Source organism: Leptonotus elevatus, chromosome 1 (assembly GCF_054856555.1).
Source record: "Leptonotus elevatus isolate MCC_2025b chromosome 1, RoL_Lele_1.0, whole genome shotgun sequence".
Classification (NCBI taxonomy): domain Eukaryota; kingdom Metazoa; phylum Chordata; class Actinopteri; order Syngnathiformes; family Syngnathidae; genus Leptonotus; species Leptonotus elevatus.
The window spans coordinates 25,882,301-25,909,927 of record NC_141239.1 but is presented as its reverse complement, the minus strand read 5'-3'; the positions used below and the strand labels follow the sequence as shown (position 1 = coordinate 25,909,927).

Below are 27,627 nucleotides of genomic sequence, written 5' to 3'. Positions count from 1 at the left end.
TTTTTTATTTTTTTAAAGAGCTCAGTATTGTTCATTCGGTAATGTCATCATCATTGCTCTTTTTTTTTGTATGTGGGTGACTATGTGTATGTGTATGTACGTGTGTGCGTGCGTGCGTACTGCGTGGGTGCGAGTGTGTGTGTATTCGTCACCAAAAACCTATTAAAAAAATCCCATACCGTTCACCTAAACCGAACACCGCCGTCAGGAGACCCGAAGAAGGACCAAAGAAAACAAAACTGTTGAAATTTACTGGCGGTCCAAAAAAAATAGCGTGTCTAATTTAGCGATGATGGAAGCACGGTTAAAATAACGATGACGGATTGACGATTTTACAGTTTGGTTCAGCTTGAAATATTGAATGATTGACGATGACAGAGGGGTGTCCTGGCTGCTGACGAATGATGGACTTTGTATCCACACAACTAGGAACAGGAAAAGAAAATAATTGAATGAACTTGAACTTTATCCTTCATGAAACTATTTTAACAGGTTACTTTGAGCTCATAATGGAACATTATTATGCCATATGGGTATAAAGTCAACTCAAACATATTCCTTACAATAATATATTGTATAATTTGCACCCATTAGTCTTAACACGGAATTCTAATTATTGTTGCGCTTCTGGAATATGAGATAATCAGCAAAATCCACCCAGTTGTATTTGCTGTCAACTGAAAATGACATCCCAGTTGCTCAGGTCTCAGGTAACGGCCAATCATGGCTCAGCTTCAGAAAACAGGTGAGCCAAGATGATTGACCCTCATGGCAAATAACAGTAAGGGAATAACTGTGACCCCCCCCCGGTGTTCTTAATGGCAAACAACATTCCGAGGTGCCATATACATTAATGACTATATTATTACACTTCCCTTTTAAATCCTACATTGAAAGATTTTTTTTTCAGATGTATCAGAAATGACTCCATTCTATTTTTGGCAAAGCTCTTACTTACGTGACCAAGTGAAGTGTAAATAACAGCTCATGGATGTTAAATGATTAATTTTTGTCCCGCGGCTTAAATCAAATGTTTGCCTTACTCCTCCTTTCCCTCCCCAACAGACCCTCTGTTGTTTTAGGAGGCTTACAAATGAAAATGGAGCTTTCCATAAAGCATACTGTGTACGTATATAATCGCCTTGTTTGTCAAACTGAATGTGGTCAAAAGGCAGGCGATTCTAGTGCAGAGATCCGATTATTAGATTATTTTCAACCAAGGCTTGAAATTTAAATGTAGGCCTGCAGGAAATACACAGACCAGTCGCATACATTTGAAATCCCCCAGCCAATCAAACGGTTCATTTGGAGCCGCTTTGCAAGGGGGGCAATTGGGTGTGTGCTAGTCGGACAAACGGTGAGGAAGCAAGCCACTGTAAATGGTTCATGTTGTACTTTAAAACAATGAAACAGCCCTGTTCAGTTGTATAATATTACTTGATGATGTTTATATCCAAAATAGGTAAAAAAAATCAAGTTATTTATTGTATTTAATTTTTCCATTTCCCAGCATTTTCTAGTTTCATAAATATTGCATTAGTTCTTCCAGTTCAGTGTGAAATTTAATGATATTGTTGCAATAGTATACAATTGTAGAAATGGTATTTATTTAATTTTATCAGTTTATTTTATTTATTTTATCTGGGATGTTTCCAGGCAAAAAAAATCCCCAACTTCCTCTTTCAAAGTAAAGTTTAAGGGTGAAAACTGCAAAGTAATGTGGTACATGTCAAAATAGAATAACTCCCGACAAGTTTTCTATATTTAACTATGAAGTTGGTGAGTGCTGATTATCTGTTGTCCCAGACCCACTGAACTGTTTACGCATAACCGGCTGCGACACAAAAGTCGAGCGCGGGAAACAACACATAACCAATACACAGACGCCATGGAGGACGACGCTGCCCGGTATCAGTTGATCGTTGTTTTTGTTTGTTTCTGTTTTTTGTGGTGCTTCGGATGTGGCGCTTCTTCAGAGCTCGCAACGCAAGGAGGATCGCCGCCGCGAAGAAAAGGATGATGTTTTATCGTCGGAAAGCCCTCGAGGCTATACACGCTGATAGCAGTGGCAGCGAAGAAGAAGACGAACACTTGATGAAAAGGACATGGCTGGTAAGTTTACTGATGGCATCACAGAACCGACCGCCCAATCAACTGCCGTGGTGTTTTACGTCATGTCCTGGGCTCGCTCTGGCCCAAGCAGCTCCGCACGGTCCGCTTCCGACACGGTCAGCTGTAATGGAAACGCTCGCCAACACCGTGCTGGCTTTGAACGGTGCGGTGCTGGGCTACAGTGAAAGTACGCTATTAGTTCACCAAGTCATTTATCAAAATGTATGCTAAATTTGTCGTGAATATTTCAAAGAAAAGCTCAAATTGAGCTGTTTGAGAGCCAAAAACTGAGCCGATCAAAATGAACCGGATCATCCAAAAGAGCCGAAAATCCCATCACTACCAGACCTATAATTTAATTATTTTGCTGGTAATTTAATCTGCATAATCTGACATTTCCTCTGGTCTTTAGGGTATCGGTTGCAGATTGGAAATGTATGCTTTTCAGGAATTAATTCAGACTTTTTGTGTTTTAAATAATTTTGCAAATGTAACAAAAGAGAAAAGAACTATGGAAGTACTAATGGAATGCTCGCCAACACCGTGCTGGCTTTGCACGATGCGGTACTGGGCTCCAGTGGAAATACGCTATAACTCTGGTGTCTTTGCAGGCTTGGGAGGAACAAAAACAAAATTGTTGCCTGGGTGATCCTGCAGTGTCAGAAGACACTCTGCGACACTATGGCACACATATTCAAGAAGTAGCATTAGATATTCGCTCTGTACGTTGCCTGCCCCCTGTTAGAAGGGATGCACAAAATGTTTTGGGCGGGGCATTTTTTGGTGAGACTGCAGTTGCTTTGACATCAGCTATATTTAACCAGACAATCTTTTTCCAATCAAGAAGGTTGTCAGAGTTTTTTTTTCATCAACTCAACACTGCTCTCATAGAAAATACACGAGTAACAAGAAATATTGTTGCATTTGCAGTCAGAGATACATATTTCATAGTGAATTTTAATGCATGCCCGACATGACAATGTTCCTGATCTCGGCTTGAATACATTTTCCAGCAGTGAACCTGTTTAACTTTTAATCGAGGAGCCATGTTCTAGATCTCGAGTTTGTATTCATCAAATCACCATTACGGCGCTTGCAGCGGTTTGCATCGGGGTGACGCGTTCAGGCGTTGACACAAAATCAACGGCGTCTGGAGATGACGAGGTCAAAAGGAGATGGTGGAGGACTCTTAATTAAAAGTCAGTGCGCGATACGAGCCGAATTGGGCCCGTCCGCTCGTTTCTTGGCTGACAAAGAATCATTACACCAGATGTCAGCGCCCATCAATATTCTGACAGGGTCGGAACCTGAGGTCCTTGCCCAAATCTGTGCGCTGACTGCAAACCTGAAACGGCGTTGAGGCATGGGGATGAGGTCGAGTCGACGTTGCCGACCCGGCAGCCCAGACGGGCCCGATCGCTAGCTTGCACCGGCGAGACATCATTAAACCCTTTCTTACCGCGTTGCTGTGCATAATTCATATGCAGCCGCTGAAATATAAATGTTGCTGTGTTGCAGAAAGTCTGCGAAGCGCGAGAAATGAGGAGTCCCCCGCAACCTGATGAAAACCTGCCTGGGAGGTGGGCTTCGAGCAAGAAGCTGCCGGTGAGGACTTTGGAATGTTTGTCCCGTGACAAGCCGGAACGAAATTAACAAAGATGGACGTTTGATTGGCCCTTAGATCAGGTGTTTCTCATGCAAATAAGGTTCTGTGTGTACAAGTGAGCGCACTTTATAAATGTTGAATTCATAAACATGCACCATGTTGTACTCTTTCAATTTTTCACTGGCTGATGAGCGCATGTCAGGGAGAAACGGGCCTCTTGTTTGCTTGAGTCACCTTTTATGCCAAATTATTCATTTGTAAAACAAGTCACAGTCTTGTTTTTGTCATGAATAATACAATGCGAGTAAAGTTTAGAGCGCTGTCCAAGATAAAGCAGCACCAAAAGTGCGAGCAGGTTGGCTTGAAGGGTATTTCTCCAGACTGCACGTCTTAACTTCTTTCAAAGATGGCCGACGAGCTTTAAATCAGGGTCTTCACAATACAGTCATGCCCCATTTATCACTGGCGATACGACCCAGATGAAAACTGGATATCGTTTTATATAGTTGTAATAAAATTAGCATCGATGTTATAGTATTATAAATACACACGTGGAGCAAGAGCACAAGCAAACCAAGCGTATGACAATACTCACACTCACTCGTTTATTCCCTCTGCTCTCTGGGAACAAGGACCATAATGCAGCTTAGTAGGAGACCTTCTCTGACTCTTCTTTCGTCCTGTTAATTACACTACATCTCTTCTATGTGTCATGGTCTGGGTTTGGTTTTGGTTGGGTTTGGTTTTTGGCAGGTTGTGTTGTCTTCCTTTTCCTTGTGTTTCTTGTTGTCATCGTCTGTCTTGTTTAGTATAATCACGCCCACCTTGTCTGTCCTCCGTCCTGTGTAAGCCAATCAGAGCCCTCAACCATGTGTATCTTGTCCAGGTGTCTCTCTTTGTGTTCATTCGTGTGTATTTGGTCTCTTGTTTCCCCTCCGTCTGTGTCGATCCATTGTTGTTCCCGTCCGGGCTCTCGTTGTTCCCTTGCGTCTTGTTCAGTCTTCACCACGTCAGGTTCTCTGTTTATTATTTATTTGTTGTTTACAATTTAAATCCGCCACCCTGTCTTATGCCATGTATATTGTCGTGTCTACTGTCTGTCTGTGATGTATGTAAAAAATGAATTTCCCCACGGGGACCAATAAACCAATCAATCAATCATTCAATTTGTTACTTTGATTTTGGCTGTTGAACTTGGTTGTTTAGTTTTGGTTTCAAGTGTCTTTTTTCACCTCTTTGTTTCTTTAAAATGAAACTTAACATTTTTTACCGCATCCCTGCTGCCTTGCTTTCCTACATTTGGCTCCACCTTCCCTCAACCACACCCCCAAAACGCAACACTATGTTTCCCAGTATGTTGCAGTGCTGCAACACATGTAGACAGACCATATGACAATATTCACATGCGTATATTCTCTATCCTCTGCAAAGAATAACTAATATTTCTGCTGGACTGAGAAGCAGAGAGAGCAGCTGAGCCTGCAGCAGATGTCACCGGAAAGCTATTATCATTCTCTTTTTGATTATGCCGAAACCAATTCTGAAATATGGGTCAATGTGACTCATTTTGCTATGATTTATTTGTTCTTTGCATTTGTTTACAAGTGTGTTGCAATAATTTCCTGTGGATTGGAGGATTGTATCTTGAAATAATACAAACCTATTCTGGGAGTAGCCACCGAAAGCATGCCGATTTCACACAGGAAGCCCCCAAACTGAGATTCCCACCCCAGCCCTCATTGACTGTGAGGCAGGTGAAACACGGAATCACCTCGCTGCCCTGTGATCCGCATGACTGCTCGCATGACTTTCACAATCTTTTACTTGCATTTAGGTGAGATGCTGAGTCCAAAAGAGTGACTCACCGTCCCGCTTCGCTTTCATGCTTCCCCCGGAATCCTCACAAGTTGGCCCGCTTTCCAAGCCCCCTTGAAACATGATGTGTCAGCGAGCATCGTGTTGACGACACGAGCCAAGCATCACTTACTTAGCAATTTCACTCCCACCAGCTGTTTCCACTCTGACGCCCAATGACGTCGTAAAATGAAGGTAAAACTAAGTGGACGGGAAACTGATTAGTGGCAGATCTCCTCAAGGCGGCCTTGAGAGCAACTTTCTTACCTTCTCATTAATGACGCCCGTGGAGCTGATGCGCTCTATGATGCTCCCTCATTTTACCTTTGCTGTCACAACAGCGCGGGTGGAATGTAGCACGTAATGAATAATACACCACCAGACCAACAGCAGGGTAATTACAGGATAATGAATGCACCTGCATTTTGCCTACAATGTCAGGGAGGAGGGAGAAAGTAAAGAAGATGAAAAAAAAACGACTTACATTATGCTGGAAATCCGCGCTGCTCATCCCAGGAGAGCTGTAACACACACGCGCGTGCACGCACACACACGCACACACAAACACACACACACACACACACACACAGAGGTTTGTTTTACTATATTTGTGGGGCCATCTCATTCACATAATGCATTTCCTAGCCCCTTCCCCTAATCCCAACCACCTAAAATGATTGCCTACCCCTATTCCTTACCCTAACCTCAACCATAACCTAATTCAAACCTAAACTCTAAAACTAAGTCTTGACCCTCAAAAAGAGGTCTAAACTTGTGGGGCCCAGCAAAAGGGCCCTACATGAATGGGTGGGCCCCACAACTCTGTGAAATCCCAGAATGTTGGCCCCACTATGGAACAAAAATAAGACCGCACACACACACCCTACAGGAAACAAATGTGTTTAAATAGATTCAGCTTGACTTGATTGAATAGTGTGCTACTTCCTACTGGTTCAGCCTATAATAATCAATAGAAGCACGCAAGTATAAACTGATGAATTCTCCAAGGAGTGACAGTAGATATGGAGCAATATAATCCAATGTAGGCCAAAAAGTGGTGTCCAGGTGTCAAGTGCACTTATGGACACCCTTTATGTTTGAACATGGTGCTTGTTATGGTGACAAGCACAGAAGTCCATTAACAAAACACTGCTCGGGTTCTAATCGGCACCTGGGGGGGGGGGGGGTTCCTCCCAATCACCCCTCTAGGTCTCACTGTCATTGCCCACGTGAGCGTTGAAGTACCCCAGCAGAACTAGGGAGTCCTCAGGGGGAGCACTCTGCAAGGACTACAAAAAGGGTCTTAGCTTCTGTATGCAGCATAGGCACATACAACAGTCAGGACCCGTCCTCGCCACTCGAAGGCTACCCTCTCGTCCATCGGGGTGAACCCCAACGTACAGGCGCCAAGCCGGGAGGCAATGAATATGCCAACACCTGCTCTCCACAGTAGAAAACAGTCCAACCCCTCTTGAGAGGATTGGTACCAGAACCCAAGCTGTGTGCGGATGCGTGTCTAGTCGAAGCTTCTCAGCCTCGCGCACCAGCTCAAGCTCCTTTCCCGCCAGAGAGGTGCCATTCCATGTCCCGAGAGCCAGGGGTCGATCTGTCAAGGTCCCCGCCCTTGCCTGCTGCCCGACTCTCTACGCACCCCTCCCACGATTGGTGAGCTGTGTCCGACCGGGCCCCACGGGGGCAGGCCCGGTCACCAAGCGCTCGCCAACGAGTCTGGCTCCAGAGGGGGTCCCCGGTGACCCACGTCCAGGCAAGGGAAACCTCAATCAATAATGTTATTTGTTATAAGGGGTCTTTTGGTCCATGCTTGGTCTGGCCCCTCACTTAGGACCTGTATGCCAAGGTTGACCTTACCAAGGGCATAAAGCCCCAGACAACATAGCTCCTAGGATCATTGGGACACACAAACTCCTCCACCACCTTAAGGTGACGGCTCACGGAGGGGTAAATAAATACGATGTTTAAAAGAATACAAGACTTATGAAAAACTAACCAGCTGTTCTGTGAAATGGTTCATTTCAACTCTTCCTTAAAAAAATGGTATGTTGAACAATTAGGATTTTATATGACTTTTTATGAGTATTTTTGCATTAAGTACAGTATCGGGTCACGTGGTCATTGTGACGTGTGTATTCTGTATTTGCACTTTTCTTATACACAATGCCTAATATTGTAAAATGAGTTATTAGTGGTGTGCTCTTTTAAATAAATAAATGAAATGACACGTACATTTGAATTGAAAAAAAAGCAAATTACTTAATCAAGTAATATACATTCTAATTTAAAAAAAAATATGACGAAGAAACTGGTGACATGAAAAATACAGTATCACAGCAATCTTCAGAATAATTGAAGAATTTATTTGGGCTTTGCACAAACAATAAATGTCAATCGTTTTGGAAGTGCATGTATTTTCATATATGTAGTCAAAGCTCTTCTGTTTCTTATTGCATCTCCTTATTTCCAAGTTAAACTGGCTTAAGAGGAGGCCTTAACGTTTCATGTGCAATCCTCTCGAGTGCGCGTGAACTCGGAATGCTGCACTGCAACACTTGAATGAACCCAGAAGAAAGGCGAGCGCAGTGTAAATGACAGCTCTGACGTTTGCACATTTGAGATATACTGTAGACCCTGGATTTTCTTTTTCCTCTCTCTGCTTGCATTATCTTCAAGTTGATTATTAACCTTCTTTGCATGGAGAGGAGATACTTAAATGTCTCCAACCACAATAATAAACTTACTGTTGAATCAGCAGCATCAACTGAGACTTATTAGTGCAGGTGTGCCTGAAAAAGAGTCCAGCGGCTGGTGGGTTTTTAGACTCACACAAACGCTGTTTGTATATGTGGGGAAACTCGTGGCTGAGCCAACGACCTTGCCCCGGACAATCCTTCACAGTAATTGAGGCGGGATGGTGATGACAGTTGAGAAATGCCGGGCCGCACTGCCGAGGATGCATCATTGGCTAAAATTGTCGCCACATTGACCCCCTTGAAAAGAATGAACTCGTTCTCGACGCAGAGGTAGGAACACACACAAGCAGCCCTTGTGAGGTTTTCATTGTGGCATGTATGAAAATGGACGCAGCTGGCGTTGCATCAGATGCAGCGTGCGCATCTCAATAAACCGTCACGAGTGTAGAAGGAAGTGCAAACACAAGAAAACTCCAGATGAACTCTGATAACATGCGATTGCTGGATCTCACTGCTTGTGTCCACTAAAGTCCAGTTTGAGTATGAGTTCATTAAAAATTCATGCTCACAGCGTAAACACCGAATTCAGGCAAGAATTTACAAAACTACGTGAAAAATATAAGCATTTCTACCCCAAAAAATCATGATCTAAAAATAATTTCCAACAAGTGGATAAATTGTCACAAATAGCTCAAAAGGCAACCTTGCCTGCACTCCCATGGCGGTAGCTGCAATGTTGTGAGCAAACCATGTGATTATCGCTGCCATTTGGGACGCAGGAGCTAGCGTCAGCTTCATGTAATGTTGACAAGTGATGATTTGCGAGTTGCTCGTCGCCGGGAAAGGGTTAGTTAGTCATTCAATCAAATGGCAGGTTCCCAAACGCAGTCAGTTTAAAAGTAACTCAGAGGGAATGGATTGGAATGTGGTGACCGTATGCATCAAAGAAATTATTCAAAGAGTGAGTGTGAGCTGTCAAAAGTTATCACAACTGCTGCCGTTGGGAGGGCTGGGCAGTGGTGGAGCCTGCACACATGCATCTAAAGCAAGTCAATGTTTTTAACATCTGCATTCTGCACATAAAAATAAAATAAAACAACTCCCAATTTGGCCCACAACTTGGCAACCTTGACTCGGCTTATTCGCCTGCTTGTGAATATTCTACTTGATAGAAGATTCCTTTAGAATTCCTGAGGCTGGTTCGTTTCTTCGCCTACCGCGAGACCGTTCCACTGCCCTGCTGAGGGTTCGCTGTCCGGACGCCTTGCAGCTCCACGCTGCCGCACACTACTGATCTTGATTACGTGGAGTTTGACGATGTCAAGTCGAGGCACAGAAGCTCCAAATAAATAAAAATTCTTCACAAAGAAGACTCACCCACAGATTACACACACACACACACACGTCAATATAACTAATTAATCAGAAAAACATGCATTCAGTATATTTGTCACATGTCGATATTAGCGTAAAGCTTGATCAGCAATTGAATCAAAACTGAGGTCAAAATGTAAGATTTTTCTGTTGATGATGCTGTTGACACATTTTGTTGACAAGGACGTGAAGGATACCTACATTATTGGGATTCTGATAAGAGGGATACTTTTTTTGAGATGGGAGCAGCTTTAATGGAAGTGAGCAAGCTGGTAGTCATTTTGGATGGTGAGGGACGAGCGATCAACACGCAGACTCATCCAACGAACAAACTGACTCGAAGGTTGGATGTGACTCTTGAGTAACTTTTCCTAATGGTTACCACCATTAGTACAGTAGGCGTCTCATCTTGAAAAATTGATTGCTAATTTAGCCAATCGATGCCGCTCAAGGCTAGCCGAAAATGTTGTCAGCTTGTTGACTGCTGCAGAACGCTGAAGTATCGCTTATCGTCACTTCCCTCCATTCTCCTGTGCTCCATGTTCCTAATTAGGCCAGCCAAGGCTGTCTCCATGGCAATAAGATGATATGCTTTGATGTGTCAGCTGGGACATTCATGATTCCACGCAATGCATACAGTACACATCCTTAATATTTCACTGCCTTTGTTAGCTTTCCCACACACTTCTTTTCCCCATGATGACCCAGGTGCACTGCAGATGCCCTGGCTTTGAAAAGGCTGCAGTTGCTATAGGGTGTCACATACCTTCCCCTTGTCCCACTCCGTTCCACAAGTCTTGAATCCTGTTGTGATGTCTTTCTATGATGTATGTGCAGTGATGTACTTTGTTAGGACCAGAGCTTGAATCTTGTTTTTATTCCCTCCCCATTCCTTATGTTTCTTTTGTTTTCAACTTAATAACTGCCAAGCTTCCCATTTTGTCCCCCTCTGTTGGTAATTGTTTGTTTGTTTTCCCCATGTTTTTTGGACAGGCTGTGACTGATTACATTAATTTGAATGCTATGTACTACCGATTTGTTTTTCTATCAGGTTTGCATTTTCAATTATAAATTTTCTGTTCATTAAGTGATCAGGGAGTCTCGCAAACATTCATTCATTCATTTGTACAACGTCCTCATTTTTCCTTACATCTTAACAATGATGTCCATCTGTCAATCAAACCCCTCTGCTTACTGATTCCTACAGATCAAGTTGTTTACAATTAGCGGCCATGTTTGACTTGGCGTTAGCATGCCATGCCACGATTGGCGGTTAGCCGCCAGGCAAATCATGGCACGCTTGGCAGTGATGGGAGAACCTGTCAGCTCCGTTACGCTCGCAGCCTGGAAGCCAACCATCCTTCCGTACGCTGCTTACACTTTTTTCTGAATAAATTCACAAGCCGGAATGTGATCTTCTCTTTCCTTTATAAAGTAGGAGAGCAGCAATTACCATCATTTGCATTACAAGTAATAGTAAGATTGTAATGGAATGCCAAAAATCACATCTCAATAAGGACCTTGGTTTCAAGGTCACGGTTCATTCCCATTGATTACCATCAAGGAACACAATGCAAAATGCAATACTGCTTCTTTCATGTAAACAGGAACTCACTAAAGGTTGTATGACATTCATGCTTTTTGTCCACACAGAACAAATCTGATCATTTTTTAAATCGGGCACAAGAGTGAAGACATTTTAAATGCTGCCGTTGCATTTTTGTGTGTACAACAAATATGCATCTTTCTGTGTTCAGTGTGGGATCACGGTAACCTACGCCTCTTTTCTAATCTGGTCCAGAAAGATTGGTATATATGTTACATTTGTGATTAGTCACGGGCATTCTTATATATATATAATATTGACTCCATACAGAAAGCTGTACCAAAAAGGACAACTGGGTGTTGTTATTCCCACAGACCTGACCTGCTTTTATTCCTCTTTCGCATATTCAAACAAATCAGAATGAGAAAAAAAACGGAACAGCTTTGAAACGGTGCTTCTGTGGAGGTGACAGCACGGATCAGTTTGATTTGCTGCCGTGATCCGTGAAGCGGGAAGCTGTGCTCAATTAAACAGTTTCCTCTGACACACACTATCCGCTGCAGCTAGTGCTAAAGCTGTAGTTTATCCGCCTTTTTCTTCGTTTTCTTGACACCGTCGTACAATTCAATTCAATTCAATTAATTGGAGAGACGATGATCCTCCATCTGTTGGCTGATTGTTGTTCATCAACATCAAAGACGAGGGAAAAGTGGATGTGTGACTGAAGTCCAGCATGAGACAATGAGTGCTTCATGGTCCTTGACTGTCCATCATGTACCTTCTTAATATTGATTCAACTGACCTCTGCACTTTGGAAAGTTTGCGTCCAACTTATTCCTAAATAAATGAAATTTTTAAAGAACTTTTGTGTCTCCGAGTACAGTGTGTGCTGTTGAGCAAAGGACAAGGCAATCAAATACAAAACTTGAAAAAAATTAATTGTATCTTGAATAAGCACCAAAACATGCCTTGACTCAAACAAAGATTTGTGAAGAATGTCTAGACTTCTATTCAGTTAAAAGTACATTTTGTCTACAGTTTGGTGGTCAAATAATTCTAATTTGAACAAAAATGAAACCCCAGGAAGGAACACCATAACATGTGCGGAAAATTTGAGATGAAGTTTGGCAGTGCACGCGGCTCTTCTCCACTCCCTCCTCTGGGCAGTCTCAGTACAACTTCCACACCAGGGATGACAACAGGCGGGCCTTGATCAATTTTCAAAAAAATCAATATGCACAAAATGAATTCTTGCCCTTTATGTTGGTTACTTGTTCAACAGTTATGTGCCTTCCTTAATATGTCATTTTTATGCAAGAGAATCCTTTGCACTGGAAAAAGTAGTATGTCTACAGTATGTGGTTAGTTTGTTGCTTTCTTCAAAACATTTGTTGTTGGGTTAGGATAATGGATATTCTATACACTGAGAAATGTAAGTCTATCATCAAAAATGAAATATAGTAAGAGCATGCATTTCACAAATATTTTGTCCATATACAAAATAACATTTCTGCTATACATCATTAGGAGGTGCGGGAGTGCTGAAAATGTGTTGCTCCCGCCTGCCTTTAAGTTGCCCATCCCTGTTCTACTCTTGACAGTTTGGTCAAAGACACCGAAGAGGTGCTGCAGGATGTCACCAACTGCTTTTATGTTTTTGTAAGATGATATTTTTGTATACTTTTCTTAAAATGGAATAGCATACTTTATTTATTCAATCCGTTAGTTCTTCTTATTATGGTTCTTCTTATTATTTTTGTTGTGTTTGATGTTTAATGTTTGAGTTTATTTATGCACAGCACTTTGTTTCAGCTAAGATTTTTTTTTTTACTGCTCTATAAAGTGCAGTTAAGAGTATTTGCTCCATTTCTATGCCTGCTTCATTATTAGCATTTCATAGCAGTGCGTCTGCTGCCCCTGGAGGCTCTTACAGTGCGATCTGCTCTTTGTCAACACGCAGTCTTAATTAGAGATTTTAATTAGAACCCTTGCATTATTGTGCGTTTTAATGAACAGAACAAACACGGGAGGCAACCTTCAACTTATTCCTCATCAAGGCAACATTTGGTAATTGGATCCATATTAAAGAATGGCAGCTTCATTCATAAAGAGCGTTGCTAAGATCTGCTCGAAATGTTACATAAATCACCTTGTGTGCTTCATAGTTGGACCATATGCTTGGATTACATGTGTGCAAATTGTAAAGCATGCAGCTGTGTGTCCAGTGAAGAATAACCACTGTGCCAATAAAGTAAATAACGTTTGACTCAGGAGACACAAAGGCATGCAAATATATTATTGACAGTCATGAAAAAGTGGCACACCCTGGCATCACCCTGGCCATGTGCCACAGACAACGCTGTGAGCCTTGTTGCACTTTCACGGCTGAAGTCAAGCAGACACGCAGACAACAGCTGAGAGGCTAACACCGATGCATATTGGGAGACAAAATGAAACGCTGATGAGCAGCTGAGACTGGAAGTGGGAGTTGGGCGGAGGGGGGGTGTTTGCAGATGGTGCAACAAGGTGTGGAGGAGCGTGTGCTCAGACTACATGCCATCGCATGGACACGCAATGCTTCATGGGTAATGGAGATTATGCTACGGGGAAACTTTAGCCGTTCAAGTGTATAAAAAAAAAGATCTGTAGGCACTTTTTTGAGACATGGAATAACCAACTGAAGACACGTTGACAAGTAGAAAGGGAAAGGTCTCCTTGAACACATCAGTGATCAACGTTTCTTTTGGCTGCATTGCTTCCGGTACTTACCGTATAGATGCTAAATTTTATTATTATTATTTTGGCTAATGGTATGTAAACTTCACTATACAGTAGCGGCTGTTTCTGCAATCAAATCAAATTTGGAATTTGCTTCAGAGGGCTGGTTAGCAGGCCCAAAAACACGTTAGCATTTTTATGTACTGTGATTGGCTGGTAAGAGCAACCTTGATCCACTAGCAAAAATCAAACTGCACACATCGATAAATTCAATCGGCATATCTTTAGTGAGCATGATGTATTTAATTCACATTTGTGATGTTTGATTAGATAAATATTAACTCATTCACTGCCATTGACGACTATAGACGTCAAAAATTCATTTGAACTATTTCTATTAGTTTAAAAAAAAATTATACTTTTGTGAAGTATTTTTTTATTGTACATTTAGAACAGATTTAAAATTTGTGACTTAAAGATAATTAAAAATTCAGGGCGTCAGGCGATTAAAAATTTTCATCGTAATTAATCGTATGACTTCAATAGTTAACTCACGATTAATCACACATTTTATATCTGTTCTAAATGTACAATAAAAAAAATACTCTTGTTAACAAAAGTGGAAAAAAAATTAAACTAATAGAAATAGTTCAAATTAATTTTTGACGTCTATAGCTGTCAATGGCAGTGTATGAATTAATTATGAACCGCTCCATATAATGTAGGTGGCACAAATATTTGCTGTATTGTGTGTGTGTATGGGGGGGGGGGGGGTGTTGCTGTTATTATTGTTGTTGTGGCCTGATCATTATGGCATAAAGAGGTGAATTATATCTGGTAAATTCCTATTGAAGGCCCAAATGCACAGCCCATTCACTGCCTACTTGTAATATCAGGAGGTGTGAATATAAATCAAATATAATGTTGTACTAAAGCAACGGTTTGCCATTTTCCACCAACATAATTGAATAAATGGACAAATAAGCATTGTAGCTAATTTGGTCCAACAGAAAAATTGGTGATCCAAGGTGTTCTTGCTGGGAAACAACATTTTGAGGCGCCATATTTGGGACTTAATCAGGATGCGCGGGCATTGGTGGAGCAGGAAGGATGGTATATGGAGGACCAAAAGTGACAAAATTAAATAAATTAATACACCATTCAATAATTAAATAAATGTGTCATTAATTAATTAAATGGTTCATTTATTAATTAAATATGGAATTAAATCAATCAATGTGTTATTAAATGTGTAATTAATTAATGAAATTACCTTTGATTATATATATATATATATATATATAAAAAATTATTTCTCTATTTAATTAATAAATTATTTCATGGTCACTGTGTCGGTGTTTCATGAATTTATGTTATCTGTCAAACTCACCCATCAAAGTTTGGTGGGCAGGTCCTAACACCTGATTGGTCACTCTGCTCGCCAAGTCAAGGCAAATCCATTTCAGAATAATGAATTGATGCAGAGTGAGTAGCTACTAAACACAATTCGATAGGCTGGGTGGCGCGATTGACCTCACTCAATAGGTGCGTTACCATTATACTCAGATTTACGCACTCATGAGGTGCTTTTTGAGACGTGTTGAAATGGAAGTCACTTTTTTCGCATTTCCTTTAGTCATGTGACCCCGCCCGGTAAAAGGAAATACAGGGCCACACGCTTTTGTGTCGGAATTGCTTCCTGAGGGGACAACAAGTCTTATTGAGCCAAGGCTGCCGCGGCTCCATGCACGCATACTATTTATTCTCGTGACGCTGCATGAGGAGCCGTTAGCGTGACTTGACCGCCTACAAGAACTGCGAAATCTCGCGAGAATCGAGGCGGGACATTACGAGAACAATGGAAACACCTACAAGTCAAAACTGTACTTTAGCGAAATAGTAGAAATATCGCTTTTATTTTGATGTTGGTTTTGCACAACAACAAGCCTCGATCACTCTATTTCAGAAAAAAAAATCCATCACCGTAGCCGTAATGTTTCTAACCTCTTCAGGCCAAAGCAGTCGATTAGACAAGATTTGAGTGAATCAGCCCCGCCCACTAATTTTGACGGGCGAGTTTGACAGATAAAATTAATGAATAAAACGCTGCAACACAGGACAATAAAATAAATAAATACAGAAAGAATTATATATATATTTATATATGTAGGTAATTTAATTAATAAATGACACATTTAATTATTTCATGACGCATTTATTTAATTATTGGTTTAAATAATTCCATATTTAATTGTTAAATGACACATTTAATTATTTCATGACACATTTATTTAATTATTTAATGGTGTATTCATTTATTTAATTTAGGCAATTGTGGTTCTCCATAACGGCAAGGTGGGCTATGCATCTTTATTTAGTGGAGAAACGTATGCCTGAATCCGCAAACAATGTACTGCTCCATTTTTAACAGCACGCAAAAGCTACGCAATTTTTGGGTGGATTTGGCCCCTAGTGTTTACACTCAAGAGAAACTGCGAACCTATCAGTGTTTGGATGCTTATAAATATTTTATGTGTGGCCATGTGCAGCCCATACATCGTTATTTCCATTCAAAGTTTTGGTATTTTACAAGCGAATGTTTTGGACGCAAAACAGAAATGTATTACACTTGGGCCATCATCAACAGAAAGGAGAATAACATCCACCTTCTGGTTACTGGACAACTGGCTCACAGCCACAGCCGCCATTCACACCCTAGAAGTAATAGGTCAACTCCTCAGTTTTTAAAAGTAAATATATGGGGTGGGGTGTACTTGGGGGAAAAGTTTTTTCACTCAGAAATTGTAAGTAAATTTTACAAGGAGAGTTTTGAGTGAATTATAAAAAAAATAATAATAATAAAAGGCTACTCAAGCGGTACGGAACCCAAACCTTTAGGTTGGGGGACAGCCACCTGAGCCATGCTGCTTATGCTGTGTGTTGGTATAGTGCTGGTGTCTGGTGTGTTGTTGGTCTCATTTAGTCATAGAAGCAATGCAGTATAGTGGCAAACAAGCGTGGCATAGTTCAGGTGGTTAGCTCAGTGATTTTCTCCCAAGCTGAAGGTCATGAGCTTGTTCCTCAATATTTGAGTAACTTTTTAAAAAATAAACGAGTCAAATGTCAAAAATACTCCTGTAACACCTTGTAAAATGTACTTTTGAATGTTTGATGGTAAAGATTAGGGATGCACCGAAATGAAATTCTTTGGCAAAAAACGAAAACCGAAAATGAGAAATGCTTGGCCGAAAACCGAAACGAAAAAGAAATATGCCAATTTTTTATTATCATTGCATTTATTATAATTAATTAAAATTATAATATTATTATAAAATATTTAGGCCTATTTAGCACGGACATTTTAACAAAGCACAATATAAATTGGAATGTGTCCACACCAAACACCAGAGACATGTTGACGAATGGTACATTAAACACCAAACGCAGGGTGAGCAACTGAGCATTTTCTGGCGGTGCAATTGCACTTTATAGTCAATGTATAGTACTTCGCACGGATGCGTGCGGTGCGGATGACGCATTTGTAAACTATTTGGAGCGAGACACGGCGCGGCGCACTTAAAATCGGCACATTCATATATTCACCAACGTTTAAAAATAAAAAAAATTCTTGGCACCAGCCAATCGGCTTTTGGAATGGCCTGCAAAGTCACACACGCCGTCCTGTACAGATCTGTAGTCAACCGGAGATAGTGGTAAGTGTTTACTTGTTTAAAACTGTTGATAGCAATAGTGCTAACATTAGCTATAGTATTTAGCACGGCCACCAGAATGCAAGTGAAAAAGTGAAAGCGCTTGAGGGGCTCTGATCTAAGAAAAAAAGGAAGGCGCTGCAGGAGAGTGGCTCACCTTTAGCGCAGTACTCGGCAGCGCTCTCTTTTTCGACATAGTTTACCAAGCGACCCTCTCCTTTTCCGGTGTGCACAATGAAGCTGCTGGTACTCACAAATGCCAGCAAGCAGCAAGGCGGACACTCACTCCCGTGTTTGGTGTTTAATTCAAACACACTTGCTTGCAGCGGGGTTTTTTTTTTTTTGCTTGCGTCACCACAACATGCTCTTTCGGCCATATTCTTTTGGCTTGAATTTTATTTCGGCCGGAAATTTCCGGTGGCCAAATATTCGGTGCATCACTAGTAAGGATCTTCGAATACCCCTGTTTTCAACAGCCCTTAAAGAACTCCTTCTTCCAAAAAGGGTTCTCTGCTTTGAAAACAGCTCTTACAGGAACCCTTAGCCTCAAGAGAACCATTGAAAAAAAATTTTTTTTCAAAAAACGGTTTTTCAGAAGCAAATAGTTCTGGGTAGAACCTCTACCCTTCAAGAAGAGTGTATATTTAGAGACGGCTTTTCTAGTATAACACAGAGCTTCTATTACACTTCTTTCAAACCAGCAGTCATTCCTATGCAGTAAAACTCGGCCACTCATTAAAAGTAGTTGCACAGCCACATACCACGCAGTTCAGACAATCTACAATTATAAACGAGGGCATATTTCATATTTGTTGGATGTGATTACAATATGCATGTGTGAATGTGAACAATGTCTTGTAGTGAGACTGTCACACGTATGCACCAATTAGGCAACGTTGTTTACACTTGCCCTGCGATGAACAAGCTTGCTATTTCTGACAGCAAAATTATGCGCACGAGGCTTCCTTCCTGACCTTTTTTTGTTTTTGTTTTTTCTGCTAGGCTGAGGCTTCATTTGTATGCAGCCACTTTCATGGCGTGCCCCGAAGGAGAGCAGAGGTCCGTATAATGGTTATTCCAAGAGATCAACTTTGAATATTTCAAAGGGATGTGCACAGCTCTGAGGAAATTCAGATCAGTACAGATGGATTAATCAATGCGTTGCTATTTCACAAAGAACGTCCACATTAAAAAGTTCAAAGGCGGGAACTTGTTAGCCGAGCACACCGCATCTCTGAGTCCTTCCAAGTCGCACACTTTCTACAAGTATTGACGTTTTTCATAGACTCCCTCCATATTGATCTGTGTAAAATGTGGGGGTTTTAATTGAGGAGAGGAGTCATAATAAAAATCAGCTCGGCGACAGTTTGTCTCGGAAGCAAATCTTCTCGCTGTGCAGAGGTGAAAAGACCTGAGGGCTAAAAATATCAAGTAAAGGAAAGGGACTCTTCTCAGTATGACTCAGGCTTAATTGTGCTAATGTAACGATTTAAGATCGACAGCTACATTTACCCTGTTGAGCATGCAAGAAAGGATCAATTAGTTGCATGCATGTCTTTGCAAAATGTGTAGAACTTTCCTTTTGGCATAATTTCAATGCAGCCTAAACACACTTTTATTCGGGAGGCGTTTTACAAATATTTTGCACACAGCACAATTAAAATGTAAACACTATTTACATGTTAAATAGTGCTGCTCTCACATACAGGGGTATGTTTAGTCTCTTGGGGGCCCAGGGCAAATACAGTCATGGGGCCCCCAACATCTTTGAACAGCAAAGATTTTCAATATGAATGATTATTATCAACTAAAAAGAGTGAATTGAGAAAATGTTCCTATTTCTTCAGCTAGATGAAGTCCTTGAAGGAACATAAGGTTTATTAAAAGCAAACCACATCTAAAAAAAATAAAATAAAAAAAAACCCAGATAACCTGTGACATGGTTAACTCATTCACTGCCATTGACGGCTATAGACGTCAAAAATTCATTTTAACAATTTCTATTAGTTTAACATTTTCCCAACTTTTGGTAACAAGAGTATGAAAACCTAGATTTTTTATTTATTGTAGTAGAACAGATATAAAATGTGTGATTAATCGCGAGTTAACTAGTGAAGTCATGCAATTAATTACGATTAAAAATTGTAATCGCCTGTCGCCCCTAATTTTGAATAATCTTTTCTTAAATAAAAAAAAAGGTTATTCAAATTTTTTAAATATATATATTTATGTTTAAAAAAAAGAAAAGATTATTAAAAATTAGGAGCATCAGGCGATTACAATTTGTAATCGCAATTAATCGCATGACTTCCCTAGTTAACTCACTTAATCACAAATTTTATATCTGTTGTAAGTGTACAAAAAATTTTTTCTAGGTTTTCATACTCTTGTTAACAAAAATTAGTTAAATAGAAATAGTTCAAATGAATTTTTGACGTCTATAGCTGTCAATGGCAGTGAATGAGTTAATTTCAACTCTTATCAATTATGTTGAGCAATTATGATTTTATAGTACTTTCTATTAATATTTTAGCAGTATCCGCCATGTTTGGACAGTCATGGTCTTCGTGACATATCGCGTGCTTTAAGACGCAAAGAATAAGGCTGCCAATGACTACAAAGAGTCTCACGAGGAATTATTGTGTCCCACGGCGGACATCAAAGGGGGAATTATGCCATATAGCAAAGAAGCTCTTCTTCAAAAGTAGTGCAGCCACGGGGGACTCGCCAAAGATTTGTGTCCAGCCGAAAAGTAAAGATGAAAGTTCTGGCTCGATAAGGAAGACGTACTGTATACGGCCCGGCCGTAGCGAATTGAAGTTAGGGACCGTCTGCAAGTTGTGCATTACAGAGGCACAAACGAGCAGTCAAGTTACCATTGACATTCTTCAATCTGGAAAAGTTGTGGACGGTCCCTAACCTGGACGGTAAACATCCGGCTGACTTTTACTCAGCCAGGCCAGCTACATGTTGTGTGCTGAGCACCCTTTAGCCCCACGGAATGACATGAAACCTGACGTGCTGAGGATTACTCCAATCAGAATCGGCGCAGTGTTTGGGATAGAAGACGGCCTTTTTTGTGCCCATTACGTCAGCAAATGAACGAAAGCGGCTGTCGTTTATGCACCGGATAAGAACATTACCAACATTAAATATAGTTTACCATTTCAACTGCTGTTGTATTCACATTCGCGTCACTCTCCACTTCCTACCCACTGCATCCTGACACTGACAGTAGCGCTAACGCAACTAGCAAAAGCATCTGGGATACATTTAGCATTTGTTTTGCAGCATATGAACTTAAACTAAAACACAAAATAACTGCTTTAAATCAAATAACTCTTTATTCGTCAGTTTTATGACACGTTTGGGGGCCCCAGTATGTTTGTCCACCGGCCTTGCTCACATAGACCATATTTTTCTACTACATATGCTGTATTTGTCAAAGGTTAGAAAATGTATGCTGCCAGATAAATGTGCATCTCTATAATGTCCATTGACTCTCCAGTTGTAAACTGATGCACTTTTTCCATTGAGGCGGATGAATACAGTCCTTTATCAAGTGTAAATAATGTGTAGTGTGTGTTGTCTTTTCAAAAGATACGGCTGCTTCAGAACTTACTCTCATGCAAGATTGCGGGCTACCTAAGGCGGCCGACTTAGATTTGGTACTCCAGACACGTCACCGCGGAGCACAACAAGGCGGCCCAGCCTGAATGCTTAATTTGCGGCCAGTGGAAGGCCTCATCCGCAGATATAAACAAGTGCCGGGCCTATTGCATGCGATGTCACGTGGGCCCCCAGCCTGCGCCGAATTGTTAAGCGGGATGCAGAGGCTCCTTGTTAACCCCTGGAGCCAGATAGCCGGCATCCATTCAAAAGAGACTCCAGACCTTGAAAATCAAGGCATGCATAGCAATTGAAATCATAACTCGGGAGGATGCGGCGTCAAGTTTTTCATTATCTTCTGACTCGCGCAATCGGGGCAACAAAGCCCTGTGAATTAAAATGGCCTGAGCCCCATATGAAAAGGCCCAATTAATGAGACACTTATTTTACATTACGGCACGCAGCTCACTGCCGCCGACGTGACCCGATGATGTTCTCACTGGCGAGTCGGCGTTTTCTTATCAAAGAAGAGAGCCATTCAAATGGGATTACCAGGATACACGTCGCGAGCATGCTTGGATTTCTAAGTGATGAAAACTTCCCTACCTCCATTAAAACAGGTGGCTGAAGCCTTTGAGTGCGCAAGAGGGTACATATTCGTATCTACGTCTAATTCATTTATGACCATATGTGCCAATCTTCTCTTGTAAATAAATCCCATCTGTGCGCTGGAATCGAAAAGTTAATACCCCATGCTTGACTGGAGATTTTAGGGACTGCTTGTATAACACAGGTTGAGCTGGAAATTGAAAATAAACTGTTGTTTTTGGCGATGATGAAAAATGGGGGACATTATATGCACGTGTGTTAAGTGATGAATATAAGCATGTAGTAGAATACATGTAAAAACACTGTGAGACTGCAGGACTTTTGTTGCCTATTAGGCTGGATTCACACTACCTGCTTTACGTGACAATGCCAATTTTTTTTATTATTATTTTTGGGCTCTCAAGTGGATATGCGTCATGGAAGCATAAATTGGGGGGGAAAAAACGAATGGAAAAGGATACCTTCAGATTCAAGCCTCTTCCAAATGTGAATAAAAATCCAATACATATCAGCCATCTGCTAATGCGACTGCAGCATAAACGCACAGATTGGCAACTTGTCAAGGCACTTGAAGACATCAAAATACGCAGGTTGGTGACACGCTGTCTACAAATCAGACCCAGACAACTCATATAGACACATAAAACCACACACACGAATTATTAACTACAACAAACACAATAAATAGGCGTAATTGAACAAGTGGAAGAAGCAAAATTATTAGGTGTAGTAGTTGACGCTAATTAAATTATCACGGACCAGTCAAGTTAACTCTGTACTTCGGAAAATGGGAAGAAGTATGGGCATTATTAAATATTGTACAAAATGTATTCCTCAGTGGTCGGCCAAGCAGCTAGTTCAATCTTTGGTACTTTTATGCATCATTGGTGTGGTCAAACATGAGTGAAAGTAATTTAAATAAGTTACAGGTTGCTCAAAATAGAGCAGCAAGAATCGTGTTGGGCTGCCCGTACTGAACAAATGTGATAACAATGCATGATAACTTGGCTTGGTTAACAGTTCAATGCAGATTGAGTTTTTTTTTTAAATAACATTTACAAACCCAATTTCAAAAAAGTTGGGACACTATACAAATTGGGGAAAAAAAACTGAATGCAATTATGTGGAAGTGCCAAATTTCAATTTTTGTTCAGAATAGAACATAGATGGTCAAAAGTTTAAACTGAGAAAATGCATCGTTTTAAGGGGAAACCTGTTTTGTGGTCAGACCAATCACGACTCCAAGTTATTTGTGGAAATACTGACTAAAGAGGAAGGACGGCAGAAATGATTTATGGCAAAATTAATTTTTTCTTTCTTCATATTATCATGGTTATGGTCAGGTTAGTGAAGCAAGGTGTGTATTGCCTTCATGTAGAACAAACCAAAAGCAGCGAACTGTATTTTATTGCGCTATGGTTGCATGGAATTCATTAGCTGGATTTTTGTTATTAGAAAATAATAAGAGAAGTTTTAAAAATAAGTTGAAATTTATTTTGTTGACACAATAATTAACATGACATGAGGCTATATATATATTAAATGTTGGATTTGTAAATTCATTTATATTTTGGATAATTGTAAAATAATTGGAGCATACTTATTTATTTAATTTGATTGTATAACAATTATGTATTTAATGTCATTTAACTGCATTGAACTTTACTTTTTTTTTTCTTTTGCTGTTTAGTGTATGTGCGTGAGCGTAGGTGTGTATATGTTTATTTGAAATGATTGTGATGAATTTGAAAAGACCCCGGGAAGATTAGCTCCTGAGATGTGTCAGGAACTAAAGGGGCTTTTAATAAACGAAACTAAACATAGACAATTACTGGTGGATATGATGTAAATATGATACATTAGATGTGTGTTGATCATTAAAAATATAAGCATAATTATTGCCTGAGGCGTCCAGCAGAATCATGTGGACGGTCATCCCATGCAAATTAAATGTTAAGCAATAATTAATACCTGTTATACTTTGTATTGGTTTGTATTCCTGTACTGCCGTCAGGCTCGCCACCTGGTGTTAACCTATGGAGTTATTTAAGTGCATTATTTCATGCAGGTTGTTTCACTGGCTCTCGCCGTAGATATTTTTGGGAACCTGTCTTCTGTTCTCACATTTTCTGTTTTTGTGCTCAGGCCAAAGCCCCGTTTATTCTAATTTATTGGTGCCATCTTGGTGCCAAGATACTGTGATCAAGTGAGAGTATGTGCTTCATTTTGTTAGGCCATAGCCCTGTCTAATAGGAAAGTAGTGGTTTGCCACCATCTGGTGGCATCAATAGGCAATGAGGAAGCTTTTTAAGCAGGTGAAAAGTTATTTGGTGGCTTTGAGTTGTGCAATGCAAGGTATATATTTTTGTATTATTATTTTTGTAATGTAGTCAATGTACACTATATGGGGGAAAAAATCAAGTCTAATTAAATGAAAGTTGTAGCATATTGAGATCTGCTTGTAATTCTTTTTTTTTCTTCTTTTTTTTCTAAAAGAGCTCAGTATTGTTCATTCGGTAATGTCATCATCATTGCTCTTTTTTTTTTTTTTATGTGGGTGAGTATGTGTATGGGGGTGTGTATGTGTATGTGTATGTGTGTGTGCGTGCGTGCGTGTCTGTATTCGTTAGTTCACCAAAAACCTATTTTAAAAAAATCCCATACCGTTCACCTAAACCGAACACCGCCGTCAGGAGACCCGAGGAAGGACCAAAGAAAACAAAGGAAGGTGAAATCCAGCACCGACCAGACACCACCCACCGGGCCACCAACCAGAGTTCTTCACCAACCCCAGAAACATCTAAATTCCAACAAATCCCAAAAATCAGGGAGAACTCAAGAGACCAAAGGAGAGACTGAGGAAAGGAAGGAAGGACAAACGAAGCAGAGTGAGATCCACAGACACCAGCCTCCACCGATTCAATGACCTGAGGAGGAAGCAGATTGCGTCTGAGTTTCTGCTTGTAATTCTGTTACCAATACCCAAATGCCTTTGCTCTGCAGAAATGTGTCGTTTGGCAAGGTGAAAGAGCACGTCTGGACGCGTCGGCCAAATTGGTAAGGGAAGGCCATCGCTTATCGAGGCGCCCCGCTTGTCCATAAAGAGCAAGTCATTCATTACTGTCAGCCTTAAAGTACACAGTCCTCATCACTAATGCGAGGACGCCATCGCCATGCAGCAGATGATACGGGCCCTGCAAATGAGCCACAACGACCAAAACTTGCCCACGCTGAACGGCTTTCCGGGAATGTAACATATGACTTTTAGAAACGATGTACTCTTTCATAAAAATGAATTTAGTGATGTTTATGGAATGATGTGATAAAGTTGGTCACCATTAGATGTGTTGCACAGTTTTAGCTACACTATAATCACATACTGTGCAGATTAGGTCTGTCCAAACTACGGTCTAGGGGCCACTTGTGGCCCGCTGTCGATTTCCCGCATTGGTGCGACACAACCACTACAGCTACTACTGCTACTAAATACCACTTCAAGAGTTTTTTTCTAATATACGCAAATAAACTCTTTACAACTAAAATAGAACCAACTCTCAATAATATCTCGTCAACAAAAAAAACAAAAAACTCCACTTTCTGCTGTCTATGTCAAGGTCTGATTTGTGAACACATGAATGATTAATTACACTTCTTAAGTAAATGCTTTTAAAATTCTCATTTTATTTACAGATTACTTTTGCTTTGGTTATGAATGTGTAGATCTGCTCCGGGCAGAGGCAGATGTAATCTCGTGGATTACGGGACTGTGGCCCACCCCAAACTCCTTAAACATTTTGCCTTGACTTGATTTATTACATTTAACAGGTTTTAAAAATAACTACAATCAATAATTAGTTTGATTGATTGGTTTTAAGCGTGTTTAATAAAGTTGGAGAATGTAAAGGTGGCCATTGCATCCTTTGATTTTTCTTCATGCGGCCCTTGTAGGACAAATTGTGGTCACCTCTGATGTAGAGTATCACTCAGTTGAGGACCTCGGCCAAAAGTGAAAATGATCATGCAGCGTTGTATTTATTAGCTAGCTAGCTAGCTACCTACTTTCCGGTTCATGGAAGCAAAGGACAGTGTTATGACGATGTTACATCCAAATCCTCACCAAAAGGTAAAACTTCGCCCTCAGTCATTCTATTTAATGTTTTCACATGTCAAGCTAATCATGCTAGTGGCTAATTGTGCTAATGGCTAATTTGCCATTTGCTACATTTGGTTGATTAAGTGGGTGGTCATCATTGATTAATCTATTTATTATACATACAATGGTGTTCATATTATGTAATGTGTATTATTTATAGTTTTTTTTTAAAAATACTAAAATAATGGAGACTACTTAACTAAAGTTGTATCCGATAAATTTCCAAAAGGTATTTTTCCATACATGCCCTTGACAGGTTAATTGAACGCATGTGTCTAATGTACCTAAATCAAAATCAAGAACCCAGCCTCTTGAGGTTAGCATCATTTCGACAGGCATATAAAGTATCTGTTTTGCCTGACATCTTCTTTCCCCCCCCCCCCCATGTGACTAAAAGGAAATAGGCTTGTCAAAAACACATTTCAATCCATACGCATGTATTTTCTGCCGTGCAAGGTCAGTGAGGTGAAGCTGCGCAAACGCTGGGCCGAGAGGAGCTTCTGGTGCAATTTTAATGCAGCGTCTCAAAATTATTGATGGTTAGCACACGCTCGCTAGGCACCATTCACGCTCGAAACACAGGGAAAACTGTTTCCGCATGATCGTGCGGGAAAACCGCACCTCATTTATGATGTAAAAGAGGGGCGAAAGGGAAACGGCGCGAGGGGCTGGCCGGGCTTTCAGTCGACGTGTATTAAATTTATCACTCCTTGTCCCTACACCTTGTTGATGTCTCCTGAGTAGTCGAAACGACGCCTGTGCGGGGGTGCAGGCCAAAGCTGTGACATCTTTGTCGGTGCATTATCTTCACACTCCATCTCCTTGGGGTAGATGGAGTGCACGAGAGTGGAAGCGCTTCCACTCGTCTGGTCCTAACATGTAACCGGACATTGCTTTTAAGGGCTGCCTGTTAACTGGGTTGACAATGTTTTTTTTACGGCCTTCAGATTGAATATTCCCCGAGCCTCCCGCGGCAGAGGCTGTGTCATTACAGCTGATGGCTCCATTATTTTTTGGAGAGTCTTGGCAGGACTTTTATGTTTTTGCGTTTGCCATTGCACTTTATGGGCCGCCGGTGTTCCTCGCCGTTAGTGCTCACGTTTTTCGCAAGGACACGTTGGCTCGCGGGCGGCCAGGCTCGTCAACGCTGTGTTCACTTTTATATTGAAAAATCTATCTTCACGGTCAGGCAGACTCTCCATATTACCCTGTGTGTAAAATCCATCCGGCTTGGATTCTTGTTGATCTATAAAAGGACGCACTCTCAAAGTGTCCTTGCCTACACAACGTGTTTCACACAGATATCATTGAAAGTTAAGTTACCTCAATGGACTGTCACTGCTACGAAGATGACTTAAGAACATACCTGAAACCTGGGAGTCCAATAAGCCCCGCGGGTCCATTACAATAGATTTTATCTTCAAAGGGATAAACTGACTAAGACAGTGCACACTCCGATAAACAAAATCGTTGTTCCTTTAAAGGGAAATGTGTTGCCCTCTGGCCATCAGAGGTTCTGCTTTGGTACCCTTGACATTTGACATTTAAAGCTTGAAATAGTTACATCCTTGTACCTTTCAGCATTTGTGTAGACTGTCGGCCTACTGTTCACGCTACAACGTCTAATC

At 40.8% G+C, this 27,627-nt stretch overlaps 1 long non-coding RNA gene across 1 annotated transcript; it reads left to right on the top strand.

Moving 5' to 3' along the window:
• The first annotated feature begins 1,720 nt into the window (after positions 1-1,720).
• On the top strand, positions 1,721-19,246 carry LOC147181409 (uncharacterized). The gene is made up of 3 exons (XR_015097269.1): positions 1,721-2,112; positions 3,631-3,717; positions 18,631-19,246. It is a non-coding gene; the product is annotated as an uncharacterized LOC147181409 (long non-coding RNA).
• The last annotated feature ends 8,381 nt before the right edge of the window (positions 19,247-27,627 follow it).